Source organism: Dendrobates tinctorius, unplaced genomic scaffold (assembly GCF_039654945.1).
Source record: "Dendrobates tinctorius isolate UK_male_01 unplaced genomic scaffold, ASM3965494v1 ptg000014l, whole genome shotgun sequence".
Lineage (NCBI taxonomy): Eukaryota > Metazoa > Chordata > Amphibia > Anura > Dendrobatidae > Dendrobates > Dendrobates tinctorius.
This window is the reverse complement of record NW_027361682.1, coordinates 16204800-16213574: the sequence shown is the minus strand read 5'-3', so window position 1 is coordinate 16213574 and position 8775 is coordinate 16204800. Positions and strand designations below refer to the sequence as shown.

General features: G+C 42.7%; 1 protein-coding gene across 1 annotated transcript in view; it reads left to right on the top strand.

Moving 5' to 3' along the window:
• The first annotated feature begins 2577 nt into the window (after window positions 1-2577).
• The window catches only part of LOC141070773 (uncharacterized), an 87031-nt gene continuing 80833 nt past the window's right edge, over window positions 2578-8775 (top strand). Inside the window, exon 1 of the mRNA XM_073559576.1 lies at window positions 2578-2710. The gene's annotated coding sequence lies outside the window, so the exon portion shown is untranslated. The remainder of the gene's footprint in view (window positions 2711-8775) is intronic.

The window sequence follows — 8775 nt, the reverse complement described above, 5'->3', positions numbered from 1 at the left end:
TGTCAGACACTTGGCACCACCGCTGTTCAGCTGTTTTCTGTCAGCGGCTGCCATCCGGAAATGCTGGGGGTCTTCGGTTAGTGGCCGGGGCTTGGTACTACGCTCCTGCCTCCTATTCCGTGGCCGAGGCTTGTTACTACGCTCCTGCCTCCTATTCCGTGGCCGAGGCTTGTTACTACGCTCCTGCCTCCTATTCCGTGGCCAAGGCTTGACACTACGATCCTGCCTCCTATTCCGTGGCCGAGGCTTGACACTACGATCCTGCCTCCTATTCCGTGGCCGAGGCTTGACACTACGATCCTGCCTCCTATTCCGTGGCCGGAGCTTGGTACTACGCTCCTGCCTCCTATTCCGTGGCCGGAGCTTGGTACTACGCTCCTGCCTCCTATTTCGTGGCCGAGGCTTGGTGCTACGCTCCTGCCTCCTATTCTGTGGCTGAGGCTTGGTGCTACGCTCTTGCCTCCTATTCCGTGGCCGAGGCTTGGTGCTACTCTCCTGCCTCCTATTCCGAGGCTTGGTGCTATTCTCCTGCCTCCTATTCTGTGGCCGAGGCTTGGTGCTACTCTCCTGCCTCCTATTCTGTGGCCGAGGCTTGGTACTACGCTCCTGCCTCCTATTCCGTGGCCGAGGCTTGGTACTACGCTCCTGCCTCCGATGCCGTGGCCGAGGCTTGGTACTACGCTCCTGCCTCCGATGCCGAGGCTTGACACTACGCTCCTGCCTCCTATGCCGTGGCCGAAGCTTGGTACTACGCTCCTGCCTCCTATGCCGAGGCTTGGTACTACGCTCCTGCCTCCTATTCCGTGGCTTGGTACTACGCTCCTGCCTCCTATTCCGTGGCTTGGTACTACGCTCCTGCCTCCTATTCCGTGGCCGAGGCTTGACGCTACGCTGTTGCCTCCTATTCCAGTCAGGCGGATGTGTAGTACCCTACGATGGCCACTATCAGAAGACTGAGCAGCTCCACAAGTGAGTATTTCTGGCTATCGCCGACACCGACAACAGCTGATCGGCAAGGCGGTGTTGGGTGTCGGACCCTGACGGATCAGACGTTGATGACCTATCCTAAGGATAGTGGACAACCTCTTTAATTAACTGGTCCATGTTGATCTGACAAGAGGTGCAAACTTTTATTTTTTGCCTCCAGTTATTCTAAATTGCACAAGTAGATTGGACCAACATGTCCGTAAGAGGACATCGCCAAGGTCAACCATGTCTAGGGAGACAGACAAAGGCATTGTTTCTTCTAAAATAAGCGGCTGCCTTTTGCCCATGATAGGAATTCATTGCTGTTTGGACAGCGAGAGGCAAAATCGTAGAGATGGTTACATAGGTTGAATAAAGACCACGGTCCATCATGTTTAACCTTCCTCCACTATTTGTGCATTTTGTCACCAATTTATCTATAACCCACAATGTTATGTGTATGGAGGAAATCATCCAGCCCTAGTATAAAAGCTGTTATAGTGTCTGCCATTACCACTTCCTATGGTCGGCATTCCACAATCTGTCTGCTCTAACTGTAAAGAATCCTTTCCTATTTAGCTGATGGAATCGCCTTTCTTCCACCTGTAATGAGTGCCACCTAGTCCTCAGTATGGTCTTTGGAAGGAATAAGTCATGCGCCAGTCTTATGTACTGACCACACATATATTTATACATGTAAATGAGATTTCCCCTGAGGCGTATTTTTAGGCTACACAAGCCCAACCTTTCCAACCTCAGTTTCAAAATCCCACCCACTAATTGAGGGAATGATTTGGCCGCATCGGACACTGAAACAATGGCTATACGTGAGGGTAGTTGCCCATGATGATGGAAAAATAGTTTTCATTCACTGACAGCAAGCAAAGATCTTGTATATTGTGAATGCGAAATCTATATCTATTTTCATACATGCTGTGGAAGGCGCTTGACAAACTAAAAGGACATGGTAAGTGGCAAGGTTTTCATAAAATCCCTTTAATTAGAGTAGTAGCTCTTCACATGGCTCAGAACTACATCTCCCAGCATGCCCTGGGAACTGCAGTGTTGTTCCCGCTAGTGAGCATCAAGTTAGAGCCTATTACAACATATTATGTACACAAGACTCATCCCCCAACATGTGAGTGCAATAAAACGGCACATTTGTTTATTAGTCATTAACAGAGATAAAGAGAAAGTGGTGCTGACAAAGTGAAACAGTTGCCCATAGCAACCAATCACATAACAGCTCTCATTTCTTTAGCCAGTGTCTGGAACACATAAGCTGTGAGCTGATTGGTTGATATGGTCAATTTGCTGAACATGCTAGCTGATGTTGCTGTGGCCAGTGCTTTTAACATGTAACCTGCAATCTAGTAACACATTGAGCATGAAAGATGTGAGTTGATTGGTTGCTAAAGTAAATGCAAAGAATAATAAAAGCAGCAAAAGGATTGGTTACTACGGCCAATTTATTGAACATGACAGCAGATTGGTTGCCATAACTCTCACATACCATGAGAGATGTGAGCTGATTGGTTGTTATGGCCAATGCAGAAACATGAAAGCTGTGAGCTGATTGGTTGCTACTATCAATGTGCAAAGAAGCTGTGACTTGATTGGTTAATACTGCCTACACCTGCTCTCCACACTAGTAATTACTAATTAGACGTGAAGGCTGTTTAGTGACATGAGGCCCAGCACCCGGCAGTGATTCTCTGCAGCCTGTGTGGTCAGGACGCGGCAGGTAAGAAGCCCAGTGTGACTAGTAGGAATAATGTTCTGCCTCCGTGTTGCATTTTTATGACTGAAGCATTCACTGTCTGCCATTATTTTTTCTGTGAGGAAAAATTACCTCAGGTAATAAGTCTGCAGTATACAGATGGATATAATATGTTGCACGAGGCTGAAGGTGGTCGTCAGTTTCTTATTCGGCAATTTTTTCTTTTCTGTTTTTTATAGGCATATAAGCATCACAATAATAACATAAAATGCAGCGAGGTGCCCTGATGTGAATACACTGAAAAACAGCTGCAAAAATGGGCATCAAAGTGGGCACCAAAGGGCGTTAATGAAAGGGTTAAATGACTGTGGGTCACTGATATCACACTGCAAACATGTAGAACAGGGAGCCACATCAAACCCGGTCTCTCCAGCCTGGCCCAGATGGTTTCTGGTCATCAGAATTGGCACGAAAGTGGGCAAATAGCCAATTTTCAGAGACTTGAATAAGTGATGTTTTTAAGGAGTTAAATGACTGTGAGCCACTGATTCCACACCACCATTACATACATAGTGATGCCCCGCATCAAACTCAAGTCTCTCCAGCCTGGCCGAAATGGGTTCTGGGCATCAGAACTGGCATCAAAGTGGGCAGACATTCTATTTTGGCCATTTGAATAAGTAACTGGTGTTTTTTAGGGGTTAAATGACTTTGGGCCACTGATCTGACACTAAGAATACACAGATAGTGATGCCCTGTGTCAAACCCAGGTCCCTCCAGCCTGGCCCAGATGGATTCTGGGCATCAGAACTGGCATCAAAGTGGGCAAACAGCCAATTTTCACAGATTTTAATAAGTAACTGATGTTTTTAAAGGGTTAAATGACTTTGGGCCACTGATCTCACACTAAGAATACACAGATGTTTATTCTTAGTGTGAGATCAGTACGCCAAAGTTGTTTAAGCCCTTAAAACTGTCAGTTTCCTATTTAAATGGCTACAATCGACTGCCCATTTTCATGCCAGTTTTGATGCCCAGAACCCATTTGGGCCAGGCTGGAGGGACCTGGGTTTGATGCAGGGCATCACTATCTGTGTATTCTCAGTGTCAGATCAGTGGCCCAAAGTCATTTAACCCCTTAAAATCATCAGTTATTCAAATCTGTGAAAATCAGCTGTTTACCCACTTTGATGCCAGTTCTAATGCACAGAACCCTTTTGGGCCAGGCTGGAGAGACCTGGGTTTGATGTGGGGCTCCTGTTCTATATGTCTGCAGTGTAATATCAGTTGCTCAAAGTCATTTAACCCTTTCATTAACGCCCTTCGGTGCCCACTTTGATGCCAGTTTTATAGTTTTTGTAGCTGTTTTTAAGTGTATTGTCATCAGGGCACATCGCTGCATTGTATATTATTATTGTGATGCTTATCGTTTGTTCGTGTGTTGTTGTTTTTTTTTTTGTTTTTGTTTTTTTTTTTTATAATTGCCAAATAAGAAACCAACTTCAGCCTCATTCTACTTGATGTCAGCTGAGGGTTTGTTACAATTCTGCTACAGCTGTATGTATAAAGTGAGGCCGCGCTGATCGGCCCCCATCCCTTTACTGTTGTGTTTGCCATGTCTGGTTGTATTATGCAGATCCTTGTTGTGACCGGACAATGGTCCAGTGTGTGGGACGTGGCTCTCGGCTATTCATGTCTGGCAGATGCCAGCGATGTGAGAATCCCGTGTTCTCCATAGTCTCAAGATCTCTGAAACATCCCATTGTGATCATGAGAGGACTATTGTCTGTGTGTGGGGATACGGCGACCTCTAAATCATTGACATTGCCGTCCTCACATCACATCACCCATGTCTTGTAATGTGGATCTACAAGCAGTATTATAGTGGTTATATTCCTGTACATAGGGAGCAATATTATAGTAGTTATATTCTTGTACATAGGGAGCAATATTATAGTAGCTATATTCTTGTACATAGGGGGCAGTATTACAGCAGTTGTATTCCTGTACGTAGGGGGCACTATTACAGCAGTTGTATTCCTGTACGTAGGGGGCACTATTACAGCAGTTGTATTCCTGTATGTAGGGGGCAGTATTATAGTAGTTATATTCTTGTACGTAGGGGCAGTATTATAGTAATTATTTTCTTGTACATAGGGGGCAGTATTATAGTAGTTGTATTCCTGTACATAGAGGGAAGTATTATAGTAATTATATTATTGTACATAATGGGCAGTATTATAGTTATATTTCTGTACGTAGGGGGCAGTATTATAGTAGTTATATTCTTGTACGTAGGAACAGTATTATAGTAGACTAGCTGAAGAGCCCGGCGCTGCCCGGGCATAGTAACTAACTGTGGTTAGTTATAACAAATTATAATTTTCCTCCATCCCATAGTCCCGTGCCCATATACCCATCATACATATCCTCTATCCCATAGTCGAGTGCCCATATACCCGTCATACATATCCTCTATCCCATAGTCGAGTGCCCATATACCCGTCATACATATCCTCCATCCCATAGTCAACCATTATGACATCATAATGAGCGGCGGGGCTTGCAACCTATGATGAATCAGCGTCGCCATGGCAACCATTATGACATCATAATGAGAGGCGGGGCTTGATGCACACACTTTTTCCCCATTATGTAGATAGGGGCAAAATTGTTTGGTGAATTGGAACGCGCGGAGTTAAAATTTCGCCTCACAACATAGCCTATGACGCTCTCGGGGTACACACACACACACACACACACACACACACACACACACACACACACACACACACACACACACACACACCTTTATATATTAGATATATTCTTGTACATAGGGACAGTATTATAGTAGTTACATTCCTGTACATAGGGGCAGTATTATAGTAGTTATATTCTTATACATAGGGGCCCAGTATTATAGTAGTTATATTCTTGTACATAGGGGCCCAGTATTATAGTAGTTATATTCTTGTACATAGGGGCCCAGTATTATAGTAGTTATATTCTTGTACATAGGGGCCCAGTATTATAGTAGTTATATTCTTGTACATAGGGGCCCAGTATTATAGTAGCTGTATTCTTAGAATCATAGAATCGTAGAGTTGGAAGGGACCTCCTGGGCCATCTGGTCCAACCCCCTGCTCAAAGCAGGATTCGCTAAATCATCCCAGTCAGATGTCTGTCCAGCCTCTGTTTGAAGACTTCCATTGAAGGAGAACTCACCACTTCTCGTGGCAGCCTGTTCCACTCATTGATCACTCTAACTGTCAAAAAGTTTTTTCTAATATCTAATCTGTGTCTCCTCCCATTCAGTTTCATCCCATTGCTTCTAGTCTTTCCTTGTGCAAATGAGAATAAAGTTGATCCTTCTACAATGTGACAGCCCTTTAGATATTTGTAGACAGCTATTAAGTCTCCTCTCAGTCTTCTCTTTTGCAAACTAAACATTCCCAAATCCTGCAACCTTTCCTCATAAGACAGGGTTTGCAGACCGGTCACCATTCTGGTCGCTCTTTTCTGAACTTGCTCTAGTTTGTTGATGTCTTTTTTTAAAATATGGTGCCCAAAACTGGACACAATATTCCAGATGAGGTCTGACCAAAGAGGAGTAGAGGGAACTAATGACTTCACGTGATCTAGACTGTATGCTTCTGTTAATACATCCTAGAATTGCATTTGCCTTTTTTGCTGCTGCATCACACTGTTGACTCGTATTCAGTCTGTGATCTATTAGTATACCCAAGTCTTTTTCACATGTGCTGTCACTTAGCCCTATTCCTCCCATTCTATGTATGCTTTTTTCATTTTTATTGCCCAGATGTAGTACTTTGCATTTCTCCCTGTTAAAAACCATTCTGTTAGTTGCTGCCCACTTCTCCAGTTTATTTAAATCTTTTTGAATCCTCTCTCTCTCTTCTCTAGTATTAGCTATCCCTCCTAGCTTTGTGTCATCAGCAAATTTAATCAGTTTACCCTCAATTCCTTCATCTAAATCGTTGATAAAGATGTTGAACAATACAGGGCCCAGGACAGAGCCCTGTGGTACCCCACTTGAGACATTCTTCCAACTGGATGTGCAGCCATTTACAACCACTCTTTGGGTCCGATCACTAAGCCAGTTATGAATCCACCTAACAGTTGCCTTGTCCATTCCATACTTAGTCATTTTTTCAATAAGGATTGTATGAGAGACTTTGTCAAATGCTTTGCTGAAGTCAAGATATACTATATCTACAGCATTTCCTTGATCCACCCAATCAGTGATACCGTCATAGAAGGAAATTAAGTTAGTCTGACATGACTTATTAGTTACAAACCCATGCTGACTCTGTTTGATCACTTCATTCTTATCCAGGTATTGACATACATGTTGTTTAATAATTTGTTCAAAGATCTTTCCTGGTATAGAAGTCAGACTCACCGGCCTATAGTTGCCTGGGTCAACCTTCTTCCCCTTTTTGAAGATAGGAACAACATTTGCTCTTCTCCAGTCTTCTGGCACTTCTCCTGTTCTCCAAGAATTTTCAAAGATTATGGAGAGGGGTTCAAAAATTTCTTCTGCTATCTCCTTCAGTACTCTGGGGTGTAATTCATCTGGACCTGGAGACTTGAATTCATTTAGGTTAGCTAAGTGTTTCCTCACTATCTTTCTGTTTATAGATATCCTGGATTCTTCTATTCCCTTAATAGGACAGTAAATAACAGTTGGTGTTACATTTCCTTTCTGAGAGAAAACAGATGCAAAATAGGAATTTAAAAGTTCAGCCTTCTCAACATCCTGTCTTACCATTTCATCATTTTCATCCTGTAAAAATCCTATAGCATCTTTGACTTTTCTTTTACTTTTGACATATCCCCAAAATCCTTTATTATTGCTTTTGACATCTCTTGCAAGCCTCAATTCATTTTCAGCTTTAGCTAATCTGATTTGTGCCCTGCAGGTTCTGCAGACAGCATTATATTCTTCTTTAGATATGCCTCCCTCTTTCCATTTTATAAACATTTTTTTTCTTCCTTTTTAGCATGTGCTTAAGTTCTGTGTTCACCCATCATGGTTTCCTTAAATGCTTCCTATTCTTCCCTCTTTTCGGAATTGTTAACAACTGTGCTTTGAGAATTTCATTTTTCAAGATTTCCCATCCTTCCTGGACATTTTTGTCTTTAAGGATATCCAGCCATTGGATCCCTCCAATTATCTTTCTGAATCCCTTAAAATCTGCCTTTCTGAAATCTAACCTTGACGTCTGAGTCTTCACAGGTCTTCCGCCTCTAGTTATCCAAAATTCTAAAATAGCATGGTCGCTACCTCCTAGGGTTCCAGCCACTTTTACCTCCTCAACCATTTCCTCCCTGTTTATAAGGATTAGATCCAAGGTAGCAGTTCCCCTTGTTTTCTCCCCTACCTTTTGGAAGATAAAGTTGTCAGCAAGAGAGGATAAGAATTTCCTTGACCTGTTAGTTTTGCCTGAGAGAGATTCCCAACAAATGTCTGGATAGTTGAAATCTCCCATAACAACTATGTCATATTTTTTGGAGAACTTGGCCGTTTGATGCTTAAGTCTTGTACGTAGGGGGCACTATTACAGCAGCTATATTCTTGTATGTAGGGGGCATTATTACAGCAGCTATATAACTCTAGTAAGAAGCCAATTGTATAGAAAATAGTACAGTTATTATGTTTATCTTTCATACCTGATCAGACAATACTAATGACAGGATCAGACTTGACCTGTGATGTAATCTATGCATGCTTGTATTGAATATTTTCTGAGTAGTAAGTACTTGTGCCAAAGGAAGATGTTAACCATTGATGGATTGGAATTTCTGAGGTAATAGCATTTAATGCAAGCTGCACAGCTATCATTTCTGGATGTTTCTCGCCATCTAGTGTTCATTTTCTAAATCATATTTTGGCAATTTTAAACTTTTAAAGGGGGATCTGCACTTTTTGTGTTAAATGTCTGTCCTTTTTTTTTTTTTTTTTTTTTTTTTTTTAGTGGACTTGCATCTATAGCTGGGATGCTCACACTTCTGCTTTAGGAACAGACAAATGGCATGCATGTCGAAAATGCATCTATAGCAAA